This window comes from Diceros bicornis, chromosome 35 (assembly GCF_020826845.1).
Source record: "Diceros bicornis minor isolate mBicDic1 chromosome 35, mDicBic1.mat.cur, whole genome shotgun sequence".
NCBI classification, from domain to species: Eukaryota; Metazoa; Chordata; class Mammalia; order Perissodactyla; family Rhinocerotidae; genus Diceros; species Diceros bicornis.
Genome location: NC_080774.1, coordinates 26162329 through 26170007, shown reverse-complemented (window position 1 = coordinate 26170007; position 7679 = coordinate 26162329). Strand labels below are relative to the sequence as shown.

At 45.0% G+C, this 7679-nt stretch overlaps 1 pseudogene; it reads right to left on the bottom strand.

The window, feature by feature from the left end:
* Positions 1 to 3273: 3273 nt before the first annotated feature.
* LOC131398373 (immunoglobulin lambda variable 2-18-like) lies at positions 3274 to 3743 on the bottom strand (annotated as a pseudogene).
* Positions 3744 to 7679: the final 3936 nt, after the last annotated feature.

The window sequence follows — 7679 nt, the reverse complement described above, 5'->3', positions numbered from 1 at the left end:
TAGACGGGATGCCTGGAACTTCTGCAGTGGAGTGAGTGGGTCCACCTATGCAGGGCAGGGCATGTGTGATGAGCGGGTGGAGTGTGTGTGCCATTGGTGGAGTGTGTGGGACCTCTGCAGTGGGGCAACTGGGTCTACTTCAGGGGCTCAGGGCATGCACACAGGGCAGGACTGTGTTGACTGTGTGTGTGGCCCTGTGGGCAATGGGGTTTGTCAGCTACAGAAGACTTATGGTTCTCAAACAGCCACATAAGGGCTCAGCCCCCACGTTCCAAAGCCTGAAAAAATTGGGTGCCCCCATAGCCTGTGTCCAACCCCACTCAGCTGCAATCTTGAGAGAGCTGACAACAGCCTTGCAGGCCGGAGGTCTACAGCAATTGTAAGCCCCTGAGTCTAGCAACCAGCCACGCTGGGGGCCCACTCACTTAACAGACAAACTGCAACAAGAATGTGCTATCAGACCTTGCAGCTGACTGTTCTGGTGCTTCCCATGTGCAATAAAGTATCTGAACGGTCCATAACAGCCACACACAGCTGAGCATGACAACCAGCCAGCCAGGTGGACAGCCTAGCCTCCACAGGCACCTGCAGCAAGAACAACTCTGCCACAAGAGAAGGACATGTGTAGTCCACACAGCGGACACTCTTGGAACATTTGGAACTGGTGACCAGAGGGAAGCACACTGCTCGGCCTCATAAGGTGTCTCTTACATAAAGCCACCTCTCCAAGATTGGGAGACATAGTTGACCTACCTAATACATAAATATAAGCACAGAGAAAGAGGCAAAATGAGGATACAAAGGAATATGTTCCAAGTAAGGGAACAGAACAAAACCCCAGAAAAAGAACTAAACAAAACAGAGATAGACAATCTACCTGAGAAGGAGTGCAAACTAAGAATCATAAGAATGCTTACTCATCTTGGGAGAAGAATGGATGAACTCAGTGAGAACTTCAACAAAGAATTGGAAAATATAAAGAAGAACAAATCAGAAATGAAGAATACAATACCAGAAATAAAAAATTCACTAGAGGGACTCGATTGCAAAATCAATGATACAGAAGCACAGATCAGTAAGCCGGATGAAAGACTAGAGGAAATCACCCAAGCTGAACAGATAAAATAAAAAAGAATTAAAAAGAATGAGGACAGTCTAAGGTACCTCCGGGACAACATCAAGCACACTCACATCCGTGTTATGGGTGTCCCAGAAGAAGAAGAGAGAGACAAAGGGGCAGACAATCTATTTGAAGAAATAATAGCTGAAAATTTTCCTAACCTGAGGAGGGAAACAGACGTCCAGGTACCGGAAGCACAGAAAGCACCACACAAGATAAACCCAAAGAGGCCCACACCAAGATGCATCATAGTTAACATGTCCAGAAGTAAAGATAAAGAGAGAATCCTAAGAGCTGCAGGATAAAGGCAACAAGTGACATGCAAAGGAAATCCCATAAGTTTATCAGCTGGCTTCTCAGCAGAAATCTTACAGGCTAGAAGGGAGTGGCATGATATAGTTAAATGCTGAAAGGAAAAAACCTACAGCCAAGAATACTGTACCCCACAAGGTTATCACTCAGAATGGAAGGAGAAATAAAGAGTTTCTCAGACAAGCAAAAACAAAGAGTGTATCACCAAGAAACCAACCGTACAAGAAATGCTAAAGGGACTTATTTAAGTGGAAAAGAGAAGACCACAAATAGGAATAAGAAAACTATCAAAAATAAATAAATAAATAAAATCACCAGTAAAGGCAAAGATACAGTGAATGTAGCAAATCAACCACCTGTGAAGCTAATTGAAGGTCAAGAGACAAAAGTACTAAAATTATCTATTTCCATAAAAGGGTAACGGATACCCACACACGAAAAAAGGAAGTTAGATATGATATCAAAAACATGAAATGTGGGAGGAGGGGAGTAAAAGAGTAGAGCTTTTAGCAAGAGGTCAAACTAAGGAGACCATCAATTTAACATAGATTGCTATATACATAGGTTATTAATGTGAACCTCATGGCAATCACAAATCACAAACCTGTAATAAATACATGAAAATTAAGAAATAAGAAGCATGACTGCCATCAATAGAAAGCAAAATCACCACTTGCATATAATGTAGTTAATAACCAATTCAACCAAACCAAATACATTAAAAATACACACAAATCAATTCCTGGATCCTTATCTTTCAGGCCTGTTTAAAGTTGATGATTCCTTGCAAATTAACAAAAGAAAAAACGGAAGGTAAAATACCAAGAAATGGTGGTATGGAAAGTGGGTGGCATCTAACAGAAATCCTATAGAAACATGAATGAGAAATACCTTGAAGTGCTGATTTCCTGATCACGTTGAACAGTAAAATTGGCAAATATTCAACAACAGGGACAACAAAACACCTCTGACAAAGCGACTTGTGTATCCTTTCTTAAAAATATATAATATACATAATATAATTATTGTGAACACACAAGAGGGTGTCCTTAAAAGCGTAAGTCTCCATAAGCAAAAGACACCAATGGCTATGGGAGCCCCAGAAATGTCAAATTGGAGGAATCCTGTTCACTCATCGACCAGCTACTGTTTTTGTTCCAATGACTCCTCGTTTTTTCAAATATATTAATCAATCTTCAAAGGGAAATTGTGGTACTCCTTCAAAGCAGTAACTCTAGAAGTGGCATTTGTGTCTCCCTGCTCTCATGAAAGTATCAAGATGACTGGGACAGATTCCCAGGTATGCTCCTATAGTCGTAGAATAGCTGCTGGAGGTCACAGAGGTCACAGAACACAAAACCAGAACAGTGGGACCTCCACGTTCTATAGATTTTCTCCACAAGGACACATATCCTATGCACAGGTGCAGACTATGACCAGCCTTCCACAGACAGGAGGCCAGGACACAGAACGTTATCCTGTGTCTTCAGTAGCAGAGGTCTCTCTCCACTGTTGAGAATAGCAGGGTCGCATAAAACAGGAGACTCCTTGTGGCTCTCCTCCTGCCATTGAAGAGGTGTAAAGAGCCACACATTTTAGGGCGTCATCACACAGGCAAAGAGGAAGATATCATTGTCCCCAGACAATAAACCAGAGACAGCAATTTCTTTAGAATTTTGTGATGAGAAAGCGGAACCCCTGAAAGAGAACTGAGTGCTCAGGCCATGCTACACAAAGCCCCCTCTGGCCAGGCTTGGGGAAGCATCTTCAGAACAAGGAGGGAGCCTGTGAGCACAGGGAAGGTTCTGATCTCCCTTCCCCATGAACTTGGACCACTGTGGTTAATTGCTGCTCTTCGCATAAGGGAACAGTAATAATCAGCCTCATCCTCAAGTTGGAGCCCAGAGATGGTCAGGGAGGCCTTGTTGCTGACATTGGAGGCAGAGAAACCATCAGCGATCCCTGAGGGCTGAGAACTATCATCATAAATCAGGAGTTTGGGGACTGTGCCCGTTCGCTGTTGGTACCAGACACAAGGTTATATTGCCCAATATAGAAGCTGCTTCCAGAACGTGAGATGGTGATTGAATTTCCAAGGTTGCCAGACACTGATGGAGGCTGAGTCACAGCAGACTGGGCAAAAGACCCTGAACAGAGGAAATACACAGTCTTATGAGTTCAGTGCTGGGCCCTAAGTGAGCCTGAGGAAGAGGAGACCAAGAATCAGCCCAGATGTCCCCATGGTCCCTTCCCTGGAGGCCTCACCTGTGTCCTGAGTGAGGAGGGTGAGGAAGAGCAGAGCCCAGGCCATGATGGAGATGCCTCAAAAGTACTGCTTTCTGAGACCCCAACACTGGGCCTAGCTCCCCTATACCTCTCTTATCCCTCCCCCTGTCACATAGAAGGGAGAGGCCTTCATGCAAATCTGCTTCCTGCACCTGCTCTCCTCAACTCTATGAACTGGCCCTTGACTCTAGATACTTCTGCATCCCTGCACATCAGACCTTATCTGAGGCATTGAAACAGTTGACATGGGTTTTCTGAGTCATGTCATACGAGTCATGACAGTGCCCAGAAAAATGAGCCAGTCCTCAGTGTCATCACCTTCCTATGGTGACAGCCATGAAGTCCCTGTCAGAGGAATTCTAGGACTTCCCTTCCAGCTGTGTGGGATGACAGTGAGGACAGGGGCTGTGCTGGCTGGGAGAAGTCCAATCACACATTTACCCCGGCATCAAAGCAAAGCTGAGACTGTTCATTTTTCTTCAACCCCTTCTTTCTCCTTTCTCATGCATCCCTCTGCCCCTGCCTCTGCAGTGTCTGAGGTGGGGGACTGGCCTTCTAGAAAAGGACTTACTGGGACACAACAGATTTAGGCCACCCCATGCACTCTGTTCCTCTTAAAAGGAGCTCATGGGAAAACAGCTCTTGGGATTTCATACAGGTCAGGGTAACCACAGCAATGACCTTCCCAGTCCAGGCCCTGAATGCCCCTGGTGGCCTCAGATAGAAGACCCCAAGCACCAGCTAACAGCTGTGTGTGAACTGGAAATCCCTGAACTGCTTTCACCCCTTCTTCCTTCCTCACTGGTCAGTTCCAGGTCCCCGGTTCCTCTAATCCTCTCCATGATACTTCCCCATTGTCCTCCAGCTTCCTTCAGGGTGGAAAGTGTCATCTGCCACATCAGCTGGCCCAGAACCTCCCCCTCAGCACCAGCGTGCTTGTCTTAGGAAGGCCTTGTCACAGGTCAGTGCTGCTGAGGCCGCTTGGCCTGGGGCTGAAGAAGCATGTGATGTGAAATGAAAGCATCCCCAGTAGGAAGGCTGAATGAGAAACTTGGTGGGACAGGAGACCAAATGGATTCTCAAAAGCTAACATCTGAAAGAAAAAAATACTGTGAAATAGAGAGCCCAGCAGTATTGAGAATAACCTAAAGGAAAGCCAGAGGTGGATTCATCTGCTTGAAATTGTGGGGCAGAGACCTGGAGTCAGGAGTGGTCGACGTGCCCCTGCCACAGGGACACACCTCAGGGTGGGTGTGTCTGTCACACTGGACCATGAGGAAACTCTTTGTCTTGTCCATTGTGCACAATGAGACTATCTCATCTCAGAGCTGTGCACCTTCCTGAAGTAAAAAGTCTGTGCCATCCACAGACGTGCTTGATTTAGTGGGTTATTTCAGAAAGAAATGGGTTTGGGGTAAAGAATCTAATCAATGCTGACTGGTCAGGACACAATGCAAATAGAAATGTCTCCTCAGAAAATAGGGTAGGAGTTCTAAGGAGTGTGAATGTTCTGAGGAAACTACCTCTGTCCTTGTTCACAGCACATGAGAGAAACATCAAAAAGTACAGAACTGTTGTGGCCACAAGTGGAGGAGCTAAGTGTTGACCTCTGGAGAGAGGTGCAGGGAAAGGGTGGTTGAGAGAAGAGATAGTCTGGGATTTGAGACCATTATTTATATGAGTTTGAAAGAGGTGTATGCTTTATTATTTTAGAAACTAGTTTAGATGATGATTTCTATCATTGGAGATAATAAAACAGGAAGATGTCGGTGACCTCACAAATCCATCAGCCGGTGTCTGGGACTAGGTTAGAAGCCCCATCTCCTGGGTGCTTGCTCTTGAGATCCCTGTGGTGAAATTCCTGGAAGCATTCCTGGTGGCCAGGAGATCTCACAGGGGGAAAATCACTGACGTGTACGTGGACCTCTCCTCTTCTCTGTTCCGTGTTCTGTGAGCTCCAGGAGCAAACTCAGGTTCCCATGTGGAGGGTCACAATTTTATTTAAAATTGTTCTGGATTTTTAGGCCCATGCAAAAAGAAATGACATAGACAGAAGAAGCATGACTGCCACCAACAGGAAAGCCAACGACCACTTTAATATAGTAAAGTTAATAACCAACCTGCCAAAGCAAATAAATTAAAAATACACAAAAGTCAATTCCAAATCCTCATCTTTTAGGTAGAATTAAATAGCACGATTCCTTAAACAATGGCAATGAATAAAGGAAGACAAAAAGGACAGATGCAGTAGAAAATAAGTGGCACCTAATGCAGAAATTCTATGACACATGAATGGCCACTGCCCTGATGGCTGATTACAGTAAATGACTGGTGGATATTTTGACCATAGGAACTCCTATAAGATTTCAAATCCCTTCCATCAAAAGCGGTTTTTCGCCTCTTCTCAAAAAGTGTTAAAAATATATTTAATTTCATTATTTGAGAAAACTCAAGAGGCCTTCTCACGTCATGAGACACAAGTACACAAGACACAAAGGGATATGGTAACTCTAGACATGCCGTACTGACCATCCTATTCACTGAGCATCCAGATACAGATTTTCTTGGCAACATCCCCTTTTAAAGAATAGTAACTACCTTCTCCACAGAAATGGGGGTCCCACCTTAAAAGGACACACTCGAAGAGGCGGTTGTGACTCCTGCACATGGAAATACTCTGTAAAGATCCCATTGATGCCATTGTAAAGATCCCATTGATGCCATCACAGTCAGGGAGCAAGTCTTACATCAGATGCTGGACAAGATAACCAGACAGGGCCCCTCTACATCCTACTTGCTCTCTGCACAAGTAACACACCTTACAGGAGGCACAGCATCTGAACAGCCTTATGCAGACATGGGACCATGTCTCAGTTTGTTTTCTATGCCCAGTGGTAAGGTCCCTTCCCACTATGCTGTGATCCAGCAGCTAAGGGGTGGATCTGTGCCATGACTCAGACAGAGATGATTAAAACACGCAAGTACTAAGTGTTTACTGGGGAAAGAGAGAAGGTAACTGAAAAAAGAAATTTGAAAAAATAATTGAAGGGGAGAACATTATAAGAAAGGCTGAGCTCGCAGGTAAGGTGCATCCATCCTGATCTGCCCGGGTGTGAGGTCATTGCCAGGACATGGCACTGTCAGTGGTAAATTGATAAAGACCTGGTGAACTGGGAAGAGTTGATCACTGCTCCACAGCTTCCAGAGCTCAGCCCTGCTTCATTCAGATGTCCATGAATTCTTGGCCAGATATTTCTGTACATGGGTACTTAGTGATTCACTGTAAGTAGGCTTACAGCTGGAAATTGAACTTATCTACCATGAAATTCAGACATCCTTGGGGATGCTTGAGGAATGGGGACATACAACCAAATCTTTCTTCCTTGGGAAACAAAGAAGCCATTTTGGAAAGAGCACATCCTATTAGGTAGACAGGCCCTGTGCAAGGCTGCTTACAGGACAGGGCTTCAGGGATCTGAGGGGAGGGTGATTCTGACAGGGAACAGAGTCTGACACTCACATTCTCCCTGCTCAGCCCCTTTGGACATAAGATCAAAGATGAGGGGTATAAAAAAAAAAAAATCTTCCCCTTGTCTACACTTCCTCTGCATCTTCTTCAGGTCTTTTCTATGTTGTTGTTCCTTCAACAACAGAAACACAGAAGAAGAGCACAGCCAGAGGGCCATCCTGACTGGAGCATGGTAGACCCCAAACTGGACAAGAAAATAATTTCCTGACAAGTGAACCCAGGTTGTTCTCCAGCTGTGTGGGAGATGGAAGCATTGAAAGTGAAGATTTCCCTGAGAATGCAGAACTGCACCCAGCAGAGGTAACCCTGTGCTCTGTTCCTGCCATTGAAGAACTGGAAAGAGTCGCCTCCTGGGGAACAAGTTTTACAAGCAAACAGGGATTTTCATTTCCCATTCAATTCGTCAGACAGCATATTCCCTTTTGCTACATA